General features: G+C 40.4%; 1 pseudogene; it reads right to left on the reverse strand.

The window, feature by feature from the left end:
* Positions 1–1,093: 1,093 nt before the first annotated feature.
* LOC145095208 (tetrahydroberberine oxidase pseudogene) lies at positions 1,094–18,800 on the reverse strand (annotated as a pseudogene).
* Between the last annotated feature and the right edge of the window lie 1,266 nt (positions 18,801–20,066).

Consider the following 20,066-nt stretch of genomic DNA (forward strand, 5'->3'; position numbering starts at 1 on the left):
TTCAAGACACAAGTTTTCCTATTAAAATGAAATATATTAAAAGGAATGAGCGCATAATATGTACAGCCTAATTGACTATTTCAAGCTAGTGGAATCAGAATGCTAGATCATTCTACTATTAAAATTTAATTTGTTCAAATTAACAACTACAATTTTGACTATAGAATGTTGTTATTTGGATAGTCGCGTGAATTCTTATTTAAATAAAGTAAAATAATATATAATGAGTAAATAGGCTAAACTAACTTTTTGTTCAAAGATGCCACTTTTGATCAAATCAATTTTTATTTAAGAGTAGATGTCAAACGAACAAACATACTCATATTATTTATGCTTTAAAAAATTATTATACTTACTTAATTAAGTAATTTATTCATATTGTTATGTATAATTTGGCTTCATTAGCACCACCATCCCATGCATGTATGTTCCCCAACTTACAGTCTTATATCATATGGGAAGTCTATATCAACGTCCATGCAGGATCCCACATCATGATTATTCTAGAATTAAGCATTCAAACGAAGTTGTTTTGGGTTTGAATCTCACATACTAAAAATTTGGTGGCCCGCCATTCTAAATAAAAGTTTATATAATATCTTATAGATTTTATACGTTTAGATAGATTGAGCTGTGAAAATCCAAAAGTAAAGCTTAATGTTTTAACGTTATTTTTCTGCCAAAATATTGATCATAATGTTTCAGGTTTATCCCCACAGGCTAACTCTATGACGGGTTCGGTGTAGGCCATTCAAATGATACAGCTAACCTGTTTTTTTTTCATAGCACGTATCCCAAGTCTAAGGTTGTATTGACCCAAACTATTTTAATCAAAAACATAATATATAGACAAGAGGAAGTATAAGAAAGAAATATGATATACAATGTCTTAATAAGACAATGTATTTATTAGATAAATTCATAATTAGAATTTGACTACATGCTTTTAGACATCTTTGTTAGCATGGAGATCATATACACTAGGAAAAGAAACTGACAGAAAGTAGCATTGTTGCTAGTTTTTCATGAAAACAATTAAAAGAATAAAATGCATCTGTTGGGTCTTTCTTCAACCGCTTAGCTGATCAGGGTTTTAGAAAACAGGGATACTCTGTGGGCGCCTAAAGAAATTGCAAGGATCGAATTTGGCCTTGATTCGAATCAACTTCTTGAAGTTGTCCCTCTTCCAGTATCTCTCACCCCAAACACTTGCTTCTTGGTAGTTAGCACTTCCAACACCCAAATCCAGATCATTGTAGTTGGAATATGCCTCTCTGTGGTTGTTAATTTGACACATAAGGCGTCATTAACGCATCCAAGCTTCGCAGCCAAGCTATCCTCCTGAGGGACGTAGGGGTTGTGTATGAAGGTTGACCGTTAAAATTGACAGTCTTTAGAATTTGTAACAACACCCCCGCTCTATGAGGATACGGAATTGCTGTCTCGAAGAAATTAGCCATCCTTCCGCCAAATGGATTGATCATCAGAAGTGCCGATTCATCGTTTTGGATAAGCTTTCTCCATATCTTCTTGAGTCCTCTTATGGGGATGGGTGCCCGGGTGTAGTCTGATTTGCTTTTGTTGTTCAGCTTGGCAATGGCAGATCGGTTCGTAAGAATCTCGGTCGGGGTTGAGCTTGGTAAGCCCCAAAACACAATGGTCTACTGGACCATTCTAATTTCTTCACAAATCTCTCAGGTAACACCGAGCTCTGGATATTTTCTATAAAGCAACGGAAGTAATGCGTCTGTTGTGCCCTGATATATTCCTTCAAACATAATTCTTATGTTTTTCTTGGTGGTGTTGCCGATATATTCGACAAAAACTTGAGTTCTTATGTGCAAATTTCTATCGATATTTCGTGCAACGTAATGATATTTATGGAAGATTTCGGTTGCCCCTTGTTCCAAAGTTTTATTCAATATAAAGACGGTTACTTTTTTCGGAACTGGAACCAAGCTAAGCTTCCATGCAAGAACAATTCCAAAACTTGAAGAACCACCTCCTAGGATCGCCCAAAACAAATCTTGTCCCATTGATTTCCTGTCAAGAATATTCCCATCAACATCCATGAAGCGAGCATCCAGAACATTATCGGCTGCAGTACCGTATTTCCTCAACAACTTTCCGTAGCCACCACCGCCCATGTAACCACCAACACCCATCGTTGGGCAAACACCTGCCGGGAAATACAAGGTATCGGTCTCTCGTGAAATTTTGTAGTAGAGTTCACCAAGTGTAGCGCCTGCTTGGACCCAAGCAGTCCTTTTTGCTACGTCCATGTCTATAGACCTCATGTTGGTGAAATCAAGCATAACAAAGGGAATATCAGCAGTGTATGAGAGGCCCTCGTAGTCATGGCCCCCACTCCTGATCCTAATCTCGTAGCCGTGTTTCTTGGCGCAGTATCACTACAAGAAGATTGGGCAACAGCGGCGACACGTGTCCCCGCTAAAGGTTAGGCGGGTCGCCGCTAATACCTTTAGCGGCGACGTGTCGCTGCAAATGCGTCGTCGGTATTGTTTCGTCGCTAATATGCTTGTTGTCGCCGCTAATATTCACAGTCGCCGCTAATACTACGTATCGTCGCTAATGCCATGCGTCGCCGCTAATACGTGTGTGTGGCCACAAAAGCTGTCGCCGCTAATACTCTTTTGATTTTTTTTATTTTTTTTTAGTTTATTTATTTAACATTAAATTTATAATCAATCCAAATATTAATCCATATAGCATTTGAAAAATCTGATAAGTTTTTATAAATCCATACCATATTAATCCATATTATACAATCAATCCAAAATATTAATCCATACCACATTAAGTATTCTTCCAAATTACAAAACGTTTCATAAAATCCTAAAGTAACTACTCGTCCTCATCACCATCTCCTTCATTATCTGGTGGCGGCAATGAACGAAACCACTCTTGCAATGCTGCAGAACAGGCCGGGTCCTGTAGTATTATCTGCAGCATTTGCAACTATAAAGAAAACTAAATATATTAACAACATATCAGAATAACATTATAATTAATTATACCATTCTACAAAATATCAACATATCAAATACACTTAAACATACATCTACTTTCCATTATAGCATTTACTAACAATTAGCTGTGATTGTGGTTGTTCTTGTGTCATTGGTTGTTCCTGGTCGTACATGGACACAACGGTAGGGGGTTTACGCCCAATGTCTCTAATATGTCCGCGTCGAACACCCAATATTCTTTCAAAACAATCTTTTATATCAGTTGGTGCTAGACCGCTTGCCTCAGAAGTAGCTTGGGTTCGTTGGTTTATCTCCTCGAGTAAAGCATTCTGTATTTTTTAAAAATAATAAAAATCATAAAAATTAGATTACTAAATACCTTTGACGATATAAACACTTATATGAAAAATACAAATTAACCACTTACGTATTGTTGCTCAACTGCAGGACTATAAAATACCCCTTCGCGATTGGAATTAGCCTTATGAAAAGCTTCGATTCGACTGATATCCTATTTAACATTAAAATTTAGATTACTTATACTTTAAATAAATATTTAAATATATCATAACTTACTTCTTTGAAACATGCATTGTTGTATGAGCTCGACCCCCCTCTGATTACAACTACTTTTTTTGCATGACATTCTTTGTTTAACACCGAACGCCTTATAAATTCTGGCGTTTGAAAATGTTCGACTACCTTCGCCCAATTTTCATGTGACATACTGTTAGGGGGGTTGTTTAATGCGGCTTGGACATCTGTAGGCCCCCCGATTTCCTTAAAATAAGAATGAGCTTTACGTTTTCGGCCTCTGTAAACTTTTGCAAGACTCGAATCAATGCTCCGCAACAATTGAGCACGCTCCGGATCCATGTTAACCTTATCCAAATCAAATTTATTCTGCAAAACACAAAAAATTTGGTTAATTAAATAACAATTACAACTAAACTTAAAATTGTATCCAAGTTACCTTTAGATGTACAACTGTTGCGTTCCTTAAGGCGGGGGAAACATTTTCCCAACCAGATACGTTGAAAGGGACATTGTTCCACAAATACCTCCCAATTTCATGTGTGAACCAATTACCACGCTTCCTGACAGGGGATTATGTGATCTCCTTGTCGAAATCCAAATCCACGGGCTTTCCCTTATTTGACCTTATCAACTTTCCCAACTCGATATATTTTGACATGCCCCTTCTTTTTTTTGGAAGCTCGGCTGAAAAAATACAATTAAAAATATTAGTGACGATAACTTATTATAAAATAATAAAAATAGTTAATAAATATATCATAATAAAACTCACCATCCTGTTCGTGCCGACCACGATTAAAGCCTCCTGGAGGTGGTGGATCCCCTGCTCCATCACCTCCATGTCCAAGCCCCATAACATCGGTCATCATGGCCAAGAGTATCTCCCAAGTAACCCTCATCTGCAGCATGTAAATTACAAGATGTATAATATAGAAATGCAATATGAATAAAAGTTAGTTACCCTGCGAAATTTTAAGATATACAATATAGACAAACAACATAAATAAAAGTTAGACAAACAATATGAATTAAAGGTACATTTCAAATAAAGTTTCTATTAAAAAAGAAATTTGATTTTTTTAATCAGAATCTTCATCATATACTTCAGTGTCTTCTTTATCCGTATCATAATCAGAATCGCCATCATCATAATCAGTCTCTTCATCGGAAACATTATCGATTCTACCCATTGGCGGAGGTACTTCAGTCTCGTCTTCATCGTCATAATCATCATTGTTTTGAGCTACGTCAACATTGCTTTGAAATTATTGTGAGAAGTCGATAAAAATTCTAGCTCCAGATGAGGAGTTGTTTTGAACTATGTCAACATTTTCGGCCTCCACATTGTCGACATCTTGGACAAAGTCACTGTAAGCATTTTGGACACGAGCATTGTCGGATGGTAGATCCCAAATATTTCGATGATTAACATACTCGACGACACAACGAGGGTTGTTGTTTTGGTTTCTTCGATGATTAATAGGCTCGCGGATGTACAACACTTATTTGGCTTGCGAAGCATATATGAGTTGATCATCTTGGTATGCTTCTTTTTCTGTGTCGATACTTATGAAATTATCATCAGGAATATCTCCCGTATTGAACCACTTGCACCGAAATATTACAGTCGAATAATCATATGGATATTGCACCTCCATAATCTCTTCTAACTGGCCATAATATTTCTCTCCATTCTCACCAACCGCTAGAACCCCGGAGTTTTGCGTTTTGCGTTGTGCATTACGACTAAGTACCATAAACCTAACACCGTTGACTATGCACGCAGTGTAAGTATAAACATCCATTTGTGAACCCATTGAAAGGGCTGACAACTCTTTGTGGAATTCAGGAGTGTTTTCTTTTTCCATCTGATAAACCTATTAAACATATGTTGATGTTATATATTCTTGATTCGTTAAATTTATGAAAGATATTTGTTTGTTAATTATTATTACCTTTTTAAGAAACCAGTTGGGAAATTCGGTCTTTTCGTCACTTTCAAGATGTTCAGATTTGAATTTTCTATATTGATGAATATATATATATATATATATATATATATATATATATATATATATATATATATATATATATATAATTGATGAATGGAAAAAAGTAACAATAAATAATGAAAGATAATTAAAAGTAAGAACACTTACTCGATGTATTGTCTGACTTTTTGACAACTATTCAATACAAACCATTCTACATTATGTTTCTCCGTTATATCAAGATGTTTGATTTGCGTTGCGCTCGTCGGTCGACACTTAGACTTAAACATCCAAAATTTTTTTTTTTCAATGACAACGTCTTCGTTTATTTTAAGGCGATTGACATCTTGAAGGTACATCTAACAAAATGTCAAAGCTTCATCAGCAATATAACCTTCAGCTATACAACCTTCCGGCCTCGCCTTATTTCTGACATAGCTTTTTAGTTGTTTCATATACCTTTCAAATGGATACATCCATCTCATACATACCGGGCCTCCGGCAATCGCTTCATTAGGTAAATGCAAAGCTAAATGAATCATAATGTCGAAAAACGTTGGTGGATAAATCAACTCTAACTTGCACAAGACTCTAATAATGTCTTCTTTTGCTTTCCTCATATCCTCCACCTTTAGTGTTCTGGAGCAAATTTGCTTGAAAAACATACAAAGATCTACAATTGGTGTAGAAGTTTCTTTGTCCAATAACGCTCTAACTCCAATCGGTATCAAACGTTGCATAAGAATGTGATAGTCATGAGATTTCAACCCAATAATTTTAGTATCATTATCCACCACTTTCTTACTGATGTTCGATCCAAACCCATCAGGAAATTTAACATCTCTTATAAATTGACACAAGATTTTGCGGTCAGGTTTCTTGAATGAGTAGCTTGCATGTGGTCTAGTGAACTTGTTACCCTTTTTTTGCAACCATTGATTATGCCGGATATTCAGATTTTTCAAGTCCTCACGTGCATTTGATGTGTCTTTACTCTTATCATTCATCGTAGAAGTACCCAAAAGACTCTCACCCACATTTTTCTCGACATGCATCAAATCTATGTTGTGCTTCAGCTGCAGAGAAGACCAATACTCGAGCTCGAAAAATATGCTACGTTTCGACCAGTTCAACTCGAATCCTTGCCAATCCATGTTTTCTTTGAGAGTGTTAGGAAGTTTACCCTGTTTACGAAGTATTAGACGACCTAGTTGCTCTTGTATGTCTTCATTAGTAAAGTGTCTCGGAGCGGGTCTTGTCTCTGGTTGCCCATTAAATTTCAAACTCATTCTTAATGGATCCTCAACATCTAAGAACCAACGATGACTGATATAAACGAATTTATTTACTGCACGGTACGATGGAGTGTCTTTATTGCAAGTCGGGCATGCTTTATACCCTTGTCCGCTCCAGCCCGATAAACTACTACGAGCCGGAAAGTCTTTTATTGCCCAAAACAACATAGCTTTCATTGTGAAGAATGTGTTTGTCGATGCATCTTTAATGCGTACGCCTGATTGCCATAAAAACTTAAGCTCTTCCAATAACGGCCTAAGGAAAACATCTATGTCCTTTCCAGACGCTTAGGGCTGGGAAGCAACAAAGCCAACATGAATGATGACTCTTTCATACAAAGCCATGGTGGCAGACTGTAAGTGGTGAGTACATCCGACCACGTACTATGCAGATTACACATGTTACCAAATGGATTAAAGCCATCAGTTGCCAGCCCTAGTCGTACGTTGCGAGGTTCACTCGAGAAGTCAGGGTAATCTACATCAAATTTTTGCCAAGACTCTCCATCAACGGGATGACGCATCACACCATCTTCTGATCTCCCAGTACTATGCCATATCATATTTTTGGAAGTGTATCGTGAACAATACAAACGGCGTAGTCTAGGGGCCACTGGAAAGTACTGTAACACCTTATGAGCCACTTTCTTACCCTTAGTGTTTTTATCAATCCACCAACTCTCTTTACAAATGGGACAAACTTGCAATGACTTGTGTTCCTTCCAGAAGAGAAAACAATCATTTTTGCACACATGAATTGACTCGTACTCCAAAACCTAACTTCTTCAGTTTCTTTTTTGCTAAATAATATGAACGGGGAACCTTGTTGTCTGGTGGAAATGTCGAATGCAACAACTCAAGGCGTTGATCAAATGAACTGTCAGTCCATTTGTTGTTGACCTCATATGCATCAGCTTTGCTAAAAAATCAAGGAATGAAAACGTACAACCAGGATATAACTTGGTTTCGACTGCCTCTAACAACTCTTCAAAATGATCATCGACACCACTACCCCCTGTATTCGATGTTCCTTCATCGAGGTTTATATCATTTTCTCTTGACTCCCACATAACATCGTCAATAACATCAGCCATCTCGTTGGCGATACGGCATCTACAACCGGAGGGATTAAAGATTCACCGTGATATATCCATGTTTTGTATGATTGACTGAAACCATATATACGAACATGACGTCTCATTGCTTTGGGACTCATGAAGTAACGATTATCACATTTCTCACATGGAAATCTGGTTTCACCTTTACAATCTCGGTGTAACATGGATCTCTCGACAAAAGCGTCGAATCCTAGTTGGAACTCAGGAGATTGACGATGTGGATTAGTACTCCAACTTTTATCAATAGACATGATGCAACTGAAACATAATTTAGTGTTTAAGGTTTACTTTACGGGAAACAAAAATCAAGTAGAGTATTCATAAAGTTGATGATTCAAAAAGTATTCCAACACGGGATAACCTAATTAAAGCTAAAATACGTTGCTATTAATAACCTAATTAAAGCTAAAGTTGTAATGACCAACATTAAGTCACTAAAAGTATGTTATTTTCTAATTAATTTAATATTTTATTTTTTGTTATTAGTTTATTTTTTTAAAGTAATTTTATTTTATTTTAATATTAACATTAACTTGATTTTAAAACTACTTTAAGTTGATTTTATAATTAATTAAAAAAGTAATTTTATTTTATTTTAATATTAACATTAATTTGATTATAAAGGTAAATTTATTTTATTTTCTAATTAATTTAATATTTTATTTTTTGTTATTAGTTTAATTTTTTAAAGTAATTTTATTTTATTTTAATATTAAGATTAACTTGATTTTAAAACTACTTTAAGTTCATATTACAATTAATTTATTATTATTTTAATGTTTTTTTAAATTAATTTAATTGTATTCTATAATTAAATTAAAATTACTAGAAGTACGTTGGTATTAATAACCTAATTAAAGCTAAAGTTGTAATGACCAACATTAAGTCACTAAAAGTATGTTGCTATTAAGTTGGTTTTATAATTGATTTAATTTGATTTTGTAAAGGTAACTTAATTTGATTCTAGAGGTAAATTAATTTTATTTTCTAATTAACTTGATTTTAAAACTACTTTAAGTTGATTTTACAATTAATTTATTATTTTTTAATGTTTTTTTTAAATTAAGCCAAATGTATACATCCAATTTGCATATTCCAATTTCATACAATTAAGCCAAATGTATACATAAATTACAATAAAGCCAATTTCATCCAATTAAAGCCAAACATTAAGTCACTAACAAAATTAAGCACTTTGAAACCATATACAATACATTACTAGAAGTAAGTTGCTATTAATAACCTAATTAAGCCAATGTATACATCCAATTTGCATATTCCAATTTCATACAATTAAGCCAAATGTATACATCCAATTTCATACAATTTGCATATTCCAATTTCATCCACTTTACATATTCCAATTTCATCCAATTTCATACAATTAAGCCAAATGTATACATCCAATTTCATCCAACTTCGTACAAATTTATACATCTAATTTTCATTTTAAGGCAATGTGGTATAAACAAAAATTACAATCCAACAAATGTATATATTCATGCCAAATTTCATTTTTAAACCAATGTAATCTAAACATAAATTACAAAACATACACAAAATGCATAATAAAATTCCCGCAAATCTGAAAAAACACACAATCCAACATAATGCATACAATCCAACAAAATGCACAACCACTTCATATCTCAAAATAATAACATCATCACTCAACAAAATTGAAAATTACTCACAATTTATCATCTAAATGAACACCAAAACAAAAAACTCATAAAAAAGAGGAGGAATTTGACCTTGATTGGGGGCAATTTCGGAATGTAGCTAAAGGTCGCCGGTTTTTGGGGCTGTGGCGGTCTTGGGGGAAGGAGGGGCTAGCACCGGTCCAACAAGCAATTCCTAGTCCACCAAGTTGGAAAAAATTCGCGAGATTGAAGAAAGACAGAGAGAAAAATAAGAGAAAGAAAGGGTAGTGCAGAAAAAAAAATGGTAGAAAGGTTAACTGGGAAGGGATAACTGCGTAAAGCATTAGTGGCGACCGGCAATAGCGGCAACGCTAGGGCAATAGCGGCGACGCTAGGGCAATAGCGGCGACACTAGGGCAATAGCGGCGACAAGTGGAGGGAAAAGTCAGCGCGTCTTTTCGCTTTCCTCTACAGTCGTTGGATTGAAAAGAAATCAGACAGTTGGGGTTAAAATGACGCAGATCGTTGTACAAAGCATTAGCGGCAATACCTAGCAATAGCGGCGACATGTAACGCGTCAATTACATGTCGCTGCTAAAGGCGTCGCCGGTAATTCCAAGGTTTCTTGTAGTGTATACACATGTTTTTATAAGGATTTCATCCATAGGTGTCACGATCACTGATGGTCTAGGCGTGGAGGGCTTAAGGAACCAGGTGTTTTGAACTGCCACTTGCCAAATGGGTAGGAAGGAAGCATTGACAGGTGTAACGCCCCGTTCTGAAAGTATTTATGAATGAGTCCCTGAGATTTAAGAGAAGGGGTATTGTTGGTCCTTTTATGGAAAAAGTGGAAAGGAAAGACCATGCATGGAAAAGAGGTTATGCTGGGTACGCCCAGCGTAAGCTGGACGTACGCCCAGCGTAGTGGAGGAAGGAAATGCGGGTGTTTGTGTGAGTATGCCTAGCGTACTAGTGGTACGCCCAGCGTACTCTCAGAATCCCCAAAACCCTAATTTTAAGGCAACCACTATATAAAGAACATAAAGGCTTCCTCCTTAGCCTCCATAATCACTCTCTTAACCTCAGAAACCCTAACATAGTCGTCCCACCTCCTTGGTTGGGTGTTTTTGGTCTTGGAAAGCTTGGATTAGCAAAGGAGAGCATAAAGGAGGAAAGGAGAAGTTGTCAAAGAAGGAGAGGAACGGCTGGAGGTTATAGATCTGGGAAGACATCATCCTTTGGAGCCGATTTGAGGTATAAAGCTTCTTACTTGACATTCATATTGTGTAGATCTATGTGTTGTGAAGCTTTGACACCATTCTTGTCCCAAAAGTCCTCATCTTGTTGCATGTTTCGAGTCGGTCAAGATTATTTGTCCTTTCATACCTTAAGAGAGGTCTTGAGTGAGAAAAATGAGGTCCCAAGGGCTGAGGTTGTTCTATGTGTGAGATAAGTGGGTCTTAATGGATTAAGACCTTGGATTAAGAGCTTTATGGACGTCCCAAGTGACAAAGTTTGAGACTTTATGAATCTTAGGCATATTTGGCCTAGGGATCTGAAGTTTGGGCTTAAGAGCTTAAGCCATTAAGAAGTTATGAGGACTCAATGAGTAGCGAAGTTACGCCCCGCATAGCGGGTCAGTGCCCCGATCCCCAGTTGCGAGTCAGCGTGTACGCCCAGCGTACTCCCTTTGTTAGGTTTTTCATTTTGGGCCTTAGGGATTGGGCTGTTATTTGGGCTGCTGGAATTTGGGCCGTGACTGGACATTATGTATAGAGTGTTGTGGGGCCATTGGTCGTTATGGATCATGGGTCTAGGCCCGTTTGGTGAGGTGGGCCCAATTTAGTAAATTGGGCTAAAAGTGGGCTTTGCTTCGGACTTTTGAACTTTGGGCCATTGGTGGGCTTTGGAGCTTGCCTAGTGTTGGGCCGGATTGAGTTAAGGGTAAAATGGTCAATTTACCCTTGAAAGAGTTTTGTATTTGGCCTAATGATTATTTGTGCTATGTTGGCTAGTTCGGGATTTTCGGTAAGGCGGTGATTCGAGAATCTGCTTCTTCAGTTCAGAGTTTCGGCAGTGCGAGGTGAGTTATCCTCACTATATCAACAGGGTCTAAGGCACTAAGGCCGGCCCTTTATCGGATTGAGATTCGGGTATTTGTTGTTATGTTATTGCTTTGTTATGTTTGCATCCTGGTAGTTAGGATGGTATATGTTAGAGACCCGGTTGAGGTCGGTATCCTGTTATGTGGGTGGTGTTATGCTAGAGACCTGGTTGAGGTCGGTATCTTGTTATGTAGGGTGATGCTATGCTAGTGACCGGTTAGGTCGGTATCCTGGTAGGATGATGATATGTTATGTGATCTGCTTGATCGGCTTGTTGACTGTGAATTGTTATATGATTGTATGTTTATGTGCACATGGTTGTTTGGACTGGAGTTGGGTTGAGGCGGGTCCTGCTTTGTGCTGTAGGCCAAGATACCCTGGGCAGACCGGTTGTCCCGAAGGCCCAGCGAGCGGTCCGTATAGGCTGTAGGCCCCAAGAGGGCGGACCAGACGTGCCGAGGCTCGGAGAGTGGACCAGGCCGACTGAAGGCCCGGTGCGGGCGGACCAGTCATACTATAGACTCAAAGAGTGGACCAGGTGGATTGAAGGCCTTGTGCGGGCGGACCAATCACACTGCAGACTCGATGTATATGGCTAGACTCGGAGGGTGGACCAGGTGGACTGTTGGCCGGAGCGGCGGACCAGTCACACAGTAGACCCGAAGTGCATGGCTGTTCTGTGATCGGATATGTTATGGCATGTTATGCATATATGGTATATGTGGTTGGTATTTTGGGGATATCTCACTAAGCTTTCGGGCTTACAGTTGTGGTTTAATGTTCTTTTCAGGTTCTTCAGGAGACCGTGGCAAGGCGAAGGCGTGATCATACCGCTCCTCATGATTATGTTGTGATATGATTCTGGGAATACTCTAAATTAATTGTATTGAAAACCTTTTTGTAATAATTTAATGAAATCGGGTTGTTTTTGAAAAGTTTAAATTGGTTGGAATTTTTCGGTCATTACAAGTTGGTATCAGAGCCTTGGTTTGAGTGAATTGGAGGAACACTTGTGTGACTCCAGTCTCAAATCAGGGAGAGTTTTTTTTTAAAATAGAATTTTAAATGGTTTTCAAAATGAGAAAAAAGAGGACGCGGAGGTACGATCAGCCGGAGCCAGTAAGTAACCCCAAAATACCATACATGTTATTTGTTTTGAGCTTTGATAGAACAGCATGCTAGTGCTAGGCTAGGGATCTTCAGGATTTCATGATAATGTTGTCTGTTTTATGATGCCTGCTAGCCTAGGGATTCTTCTGTGAGAGATTTCCAGTGTTCCTCTAGGAGTGAGGGTTGAGTTCTTGTTATGTTGTTCTTCACTAGGGTGTTGTGGTGATAATTGATATAAATATGGGTAGGTGTGGAAGGTAGTATGGGCCCGTACTACTGAAAGCATAGGACCCATACGTGTATCAAGTAAGCCACAACCTCTAGGGTTGGGCTGAGAGTTGGTTCCCGGGTTAGTGGAAAGTGTCTGAGATTTTGCTGTGTTTTTCAGTATGGAGATTCTGAGGCATGTTGGGAGTGGATCTGGGTCAGGATCGGGAGCAGGAGAGGGAGTTTCGGGCAGGTCAGTACCGCTCGAGGTTATTGGTCAGATGAGCACGTGCGAGTTGGATGCGAGGATTCGTGAGATCCTGCATGATGAGGTTGCTGCGTTGTTCCAGGCTGAGTTGCCGGAACTGTTTGGGTCGATCAAGATCGCCATGGTTAAGTATTTTGATGAGCACTATGCAGCTCTCACAGAGACGGCTGCCGCGGCAGCTACAGGTACTGTAGCAGCGGTAGGGGAGGAGCTGGTCGGGGTTTTCAGTATCGGGACTTCAATAATACGAAGCCTCCTACCTTTGATGGAGTTCATGACCCGATTGTTGCTATGAGATGGTTATCGGACGTGGAGGGGTGTTTCTTCACGTGTTCATGCCCTGCTGATCAGAGGGTGAGGTGTGCTCTGAACCTGTTGAGACTCGAGGCGAAGGATTGGTGGAGATTGACCACGGGGTCATATTCGGATGCGCAGAGGGTTGCAGTTTCATGGGATCAATTCAGAGAGATGTTCAACACTCGTTATGTTCCGCAGGTTGAGAGAGAGAGAGAGAGAGAGAGAGATTGGCTCAGGAGTTCCTTGAGCTGAAGCAGGGTTCAGAGTCGGTGACTGAGATCACCAGGATGTTCACTGAGAGGGCAATGTTTTGCCCCGAGTTCGCTTCGGAGCAGGCTCAGATGTCCCAATATTTGAGTATGCTCAAGAGAGATATCAGACAGTTTGTGTCTATGCAGAGGTGCGAGACTTTGTTGGAGTTGCAGAAGGCCGCCAGGCGGCGTCAGTTAGAGATTGAGTTGTAGTTGCGTGAGCTGAGGCAGGCTCCGGTGCAGTCGCATCCGGCGTCGAAACGGTCCAAGACCGTTGATTCTAGGGTGGGAGATCAGAGTAGCCACGCTTGTGGGAAGTGTGGGAGCGGTCACACAAGAGTTTGTAGGTCCGGTGGTGCATGCCGCAAGTGTGGGAAGGAGGGGCACTATGCGAGGGATTGTCGGTAGTCAGCGCCGGTTCGGGATTTGAGGATTTGTTATCATTGTCATCAAGTTGGGCACTTGAGGGTCAACTATCCACAGCTTGCTGCAGGACCGGTGCAGGCTCCAGCACCGGCCACTTTGAGGATCACGGGTGGAGGTCAGGGTGGAGCGGAGCCCCCAAGGGCTCAGGGTCGTGCTTTTCAGCTTACAGCAAAGGAGGTCAGAGCAGTGTCGGATGCAGCTGCGGGTATGTTTCTTTCTTGATGTCTTGTTATCTTGTGTTTATTGCGGAGTATTGTTATCTGCTAGTCTCATTGTGTGGTTTTCGGTATGGTATTCTTTGTTCTTTGAGGGTTATGGTATGGCTATGGGTTAGTGATGGGAATTTCGTTGGTTATCATTCATGGGGATTATTAGTGGAAATCTTGCGTCTGGTTTGAAGGTTGGGTAGCATCTGCATTCTGAGGGGTGGTTAGCTGCAGATTGAGTTTCTTTCGAGCTCGGGATGATCGGTGTTGATATGTGATTTTGTGAAGGTTGATTGTGCTTGCGGGACACAGTTCGCGTGTAAGTGTTTGTGTTGTGTAAGGTTGTTGAGGGAGGTCGGTGATGGCGACCGGTGATTGATAATCAGTGCTATAAGTGGGGGAGAATTGGAAAATTCTCCGGAAGATCGATGAGCATGCGAGGTTGTTTAGCTGTTTGGGATTCAGCAGTGTTCTGACAGCCAAGAGCGTAGGCTGGTATGAGTAAGTGGCAGGCATGCGGGGTAGGATACAAACCAAGGGTACTTGATTTGTGGAGGGCCTGGGATCAGGCCGGGATTGAGTTTGTGTGATGGAAATAGAGTTCGGAACCCCTAGAAGGCTAGAACAGTATGCATGGGAGGATTTCCCAGAGAGATAACTCGGAAAGTTGAATGCTAGTTGAGCGGTCCGGATAGACTGGAGGCCGGTAGGCGTACCAGTCAGGCCGAAGGCTCGGAGGCGGTCCAGCCAGACTGAAGGCCCTAGAGGGCGGTCCAGATTGGCTGAAGGTTCTGAGAGTGGTCCAGATCGGTTGAAGGCCTGGTGAGGCAGTCCAGTCATGCTGAAGACTCTGCAGCTATTGTCCGATCGGTTCGAGGGAATGGATTGAGTATGTTGCGATGAGTTAGCATTAGAGGGTCTGGCCCCGGATATTGATCTTGATTTGTGGAGATGGTGCATGGACTCGAGAGTCCTTGCGGTGCTGATTCAGAGCATGTGTGTTGCATGGATAGCGGTTATGCCATAAAGGAGTGGTGTAGCGTTGGGCGAGCACTGTGGCACTTGTCGTAGTGACAAGGCGGTCAAGTGGATTTCCTTGGTAAGGAAAGAGAGAGGAATGTAGCTCCGAGAGGGAGTGTAAGTTCACGGAAGTGAAAGTGGTAGTGCGGAGTTATAATTGGAGTGATCCAATTAAGGTCTTTGAGCAGCATGATTGCGGCAGTGGTATGGAATCACATCCGGATGGGATGTCTGCTGAGGTCGCGGAAGGGATTCCGCGGGTGTAGAGCCAAGAGGATCGGAAGGGGTATAGGGATGGAGTTTTGGTTTCCCAGTTTGATTCTGATCAAAGAATCGTGTATGTAGTGGTGATTCATCCTGGGGGATGTTTGGAGGTGTCGTCAGTGTGACGGGTTTTATTAACCCGAGGGTGCTAGAGCTAGTGCAACATGTGCATGCGATTGCGAGAGGAGAACTCATGGGAGTTGCTCTGAGACTGAAGAATGTGTCATTCTGCCAGCATGGGATAGATAGAGTTGGACTCGGATCGGGAACCCGGTGGTTCAGGGTTATATCTAGCTGGTAAAAGTCAAGTGTTTGTTGTGATCAGGATCGAGAAAAGGGCCATCGAGTGGTACTCGGTTGATAAGTGTGGAGCCTGATAGGTGTGGTTATTAGAGGGTAAAGCCGGTGGCCGGCTTGAGACAGTGGTCAGGACACCGCAAGAAAGGAGAAAGTGAGTTTCGGGTTTTGATGGTTGTGTCTTGAGGAACCTGGTCTGGTTAATGCCAGGTGGTGCGTTGCGGGAGAAGTTCTGGAGTCGAGTTGTCACAGGCTTCGAGGGTGAAGCCTAATTTAAGTGGGGGAGAATTGTAACGCCCCGTTCTTAAAGTATTTATGAATGAGTCCCTGAGATTTAAGAGAAGGGGTAATGTTGGTCCTTTTATGGGAAAAGTGGAAAGGAAAGACCATGCATGGAAAATAGGTTATGCTGGGTACGCCCAGCGTAAGCTAGACGTACACCCAACGTCGTGGACGAAAGAAACGCGGGTGTTTGTGTGAGTACACCCAGCGTACTCTCAGAATCCCCAAAACCCTAATTTTAAGGCAACCACTATATAAAGAACATAAAGGCTTCCTCCTTAGCCTCCATAATCACTCTCTTAACCTCAGAAACCCTAAGATAGTCGTCCTACCTCCTTGGTTGGGTGTGTTTGGTCATGGAAAGCTTGGATTAGCAAAGGAGAGCATAAAGGAGGAAACGAGAAGTTGTCAAAGAAGGAGAGGAATAGCTGGAGCTTATAGATCTGGGAAGACATCATCCTTTGGAGCCTATTTGAGGTATAAAGCTTCTTGCTTGACATTCATATTGTGTAGATCTATGTGATGTGAAGCTTTGACACCATTCTTGTCCCAAAAGTCCTCATCTTGTTGCATGTGTCGAGTTGGTCAAGATTATCTGTCCTTTCAGACCTTAAGAGAGGTCTTGAGTGAGAAAAATGAGGTCCCAAGGGTTGAGGTTGTTCTATGTGTGAGATAAGTGGGTCTTAATGGATTAAGACCTTGGATTAAGAGCTTTATGGACGTCCCAAGTGACAAAGTTTGAGACTTTATGAATCTTAGGCATATTTGGCCTAGGGATCTGAAGTTTGGGCTTAAGAGCTTAAGCCATTAAGAAGTTATGAGGACTCAATGAGTAGCGAAGTTACGCCCTGCGTAACTTGGTAGTACGCCCCGCGTAGCGGGTCAGTGCCCCGATCCCCAGTTACGAGTCAGCGTGTACGCCTAGCGTACTCCCTCTGTTGGGTTTTTCATTTTGGGCCTTAGGGATTGGGCTGTTATTTGGGCTGCTGGATTTTGGTCCGTGACTGGACATTATGGATAGAGTGTTGTGGGCCCATTGGTTGTTATGGATCATGGGTCTAGGCCCGTTTGGTGAGGTGGGCCCAATTTAGTAAATTGGGCCAATAGTGGGTTTTGCTTCGGACTTTTGGACTTTTGGCCATTGGTGGGCTTGGGAGCTTACCTAGTGTTGGGCCGGATTGAGTTAAGGGTAAAATGGTCAATTTACCCTTGAAAGAGTTTTGTATTTGGCCTAATGATTATTTGTGCTATGTTGGCTAGTTCGGGATTTTCGGTAAGGCGGTGATTCGAGAATCTGCTTCTTCAGTTCAGAGTTTCGGCAGTGCGAGGTGAGTTATCCTCACTATATCAACAGGGTCTAAGGCACCAAGGCCGGCCCTTTATCGGATTGAGATCCGGGTATTTGTTGTTATGTTATTGCTTTGTTATGTTTGCATCCTGGTAGTTAGGATGGTATATGTTAGAGACCTGGTTGAGGTCGGTATCCTGTTATGTAGGGTGATGTTATGCTAGAGACCTGGTTGAGGTCGGTATCTTGTTATGTAGGGTGATGCTATGCTAGTGACCGGTTAGGTCGGTATCTTGGTAGGATGATGATATGTTATGTGATCTGCTTGATCGGCTTGTTGACTGTGAATTGTTATATGATTGTATGTTTATGTGCACATGGTTGTTTGGACTGGAGTTGGGTTGAGGCGGGTCCTGCTTTGTGTTGTAGGCCAAAATACCTTGGGCGGACCGGTTATCCCGAAGGCCCAGCGAGCGGTCCGGATAGGCTGTAGGCCCCAAGAGGGCGGACCAGATGTACCGAGGCTTGGAGAGTGGACCAGGCCGACTGAAGGCCCGGTGCGGGCGGACCAGTCATACTGTAGACTCAGAGAGTGGACCTGGTGGATTGAAGGCCCGTTGCGGGCGGACCAATCACACTGCAGACTCGATGTATATGGCTTGACTCGGAGGGTGGACCAGGTGGACTGTTGGCCGGAGTGGCGGACCAGTCACACAGTAGACCTGAAGTGCATGGCTGTTATGTGATCGGATATGTTATGGCATGTTATGCGTATATGGTATATGTGGTTGGTATTTTGGGGATATCTCACTAAGCTTTCGGGCTTACAGTTGTGGTTTAATGTTTTTTTTTTTCAGGTTCTTCAGGAGACCGTGGCAAGGCGAAGACGTGATCGTACCGCTCCTCATGATTATGTTGTGATGTGATTCTGGGAATACTCTAAATTAATTGTATTGAAAACCTTTTTGTAATAATTTAATGAAATCGGGTTGTTTTTGAAAAGTTTAAATTGGTTGGAATTTTTCGGTCGTTACAACAGGGCTGAAAATTAGTTGAGAGATGGTACTGACATTGTTGGAGTTGGACAATAGGCAGCTTATTAGATAGCCAGAACTTGAGGATGATAAGGACGTTGCCCATGAAACAGAAAACAAGAAAGTTACAACCATGAGCAAAACTGAAGAACTAAGTTGACACTTCTTCATGTTTAGTTATTAGTTAATTTGGTGAGTTAATTTGATCAATGGTAGTGGCGTATTTATATAGAGCAGAGAGCATATAGTTGACTTCAAATGGGGTTATAAAAAATGTGATCGGTTCAAATTAAGGTGTTTGAAAAACCTCGGAAGGAGGATGGTGATCAATTCAAAGGTGTTTGAAAAATGCGGGAAGGAGGATGGTGTTCAACTGATTCTATTTTAGGGTATACAGGTGCAACGTTGAAGATATATGGCGTGTTGACTATTTCCCTATAGGGTACTAAATTCGCATTCTAAAAACCAATGAAGCAGTGAACAAATTCATTACATATTTTCAGATTTTTAGCCGTTTTCTTTTAACTTTCTGATTGAAATCTTTGCTAAAGTTTGAACTACACACGTTTTTATAATAATTATCAAACTTATAAAAAAAACGTATCTCATTAAAAGTATATTTTTCTCTAACATAAATTGAAAATATTTTTTACAAATATATGTGCTTAATTTCCTGGCGCCGTATACCAAGTCCTAGGACTAGTTTGTAGATAAAGGGTTGACTTTGACTTTCGATTATAAGCATTCAAATTACAAAGCGATTTTACTTTTAAAATCAATTCAAATGTTTGGCTGTTATATATGCATTTTGGGAACCGACTTCACGCTCCTCACAACCTAAAAAATATGATTACGTTTTTTAATTATACACTTTTAATACATTCTTGTTTAATATAATTAAGTTATAGATTTCTTTAGAACAACTAAAATTGACATTTAAAATCCCCTAATTAAGATACTGAATAAAAGTAGAATAAAAGTAGAATATTCAGAAAGTAATGAAAACACATAATCTATCACTACAATAGAATAAAATAAAAATAGAAATTGTGTGAAAATTAGGCAAAATAAATTTTGGTGACTTTTATGGTGAAATTTGGGTATCAAACATCAGCAAATCGCCTATGCACTCGAGGCCTGTTTGGTTGCTACGAGCTACGGTCCCGGCCAAGGGCCGTTTGGAGCATTAAACAATGAGAAATTCATGCAATTGGTTCTCTATCCGGATACAAGACCTGTTTGGCTGCTGATGGTCATTTCAACGTCAATGAGTAGATTGTGATGAGACATTCAACCCGGTTGTCAAACCGACAAACAGTCGCGGAGCCAGGGTCAAACTTAAGGGGCATCCCAATTTTTTTTTTTTGTGTAATATAGAATAAGGAAAAAAACCGCAATTTCATTAGATATAAAGTTCAAGTTCCATAACAAAATTAA

Source organism: Lactuca serriola, chromosome 3 (genome assembly GCF_051521515.1).
Source record: "Lactuca serriola cultivar US96UC23 chromosome 3, Lser_US96UC23_V15, whole genome shotgun sequence".
Classification (NCBI taxonomy): Eukaryota; Viridiplantae; Streptophyta; class Magnoliopsida; order Asterales; family Asteraceae; genus Lactuca; species Lactuca serriola.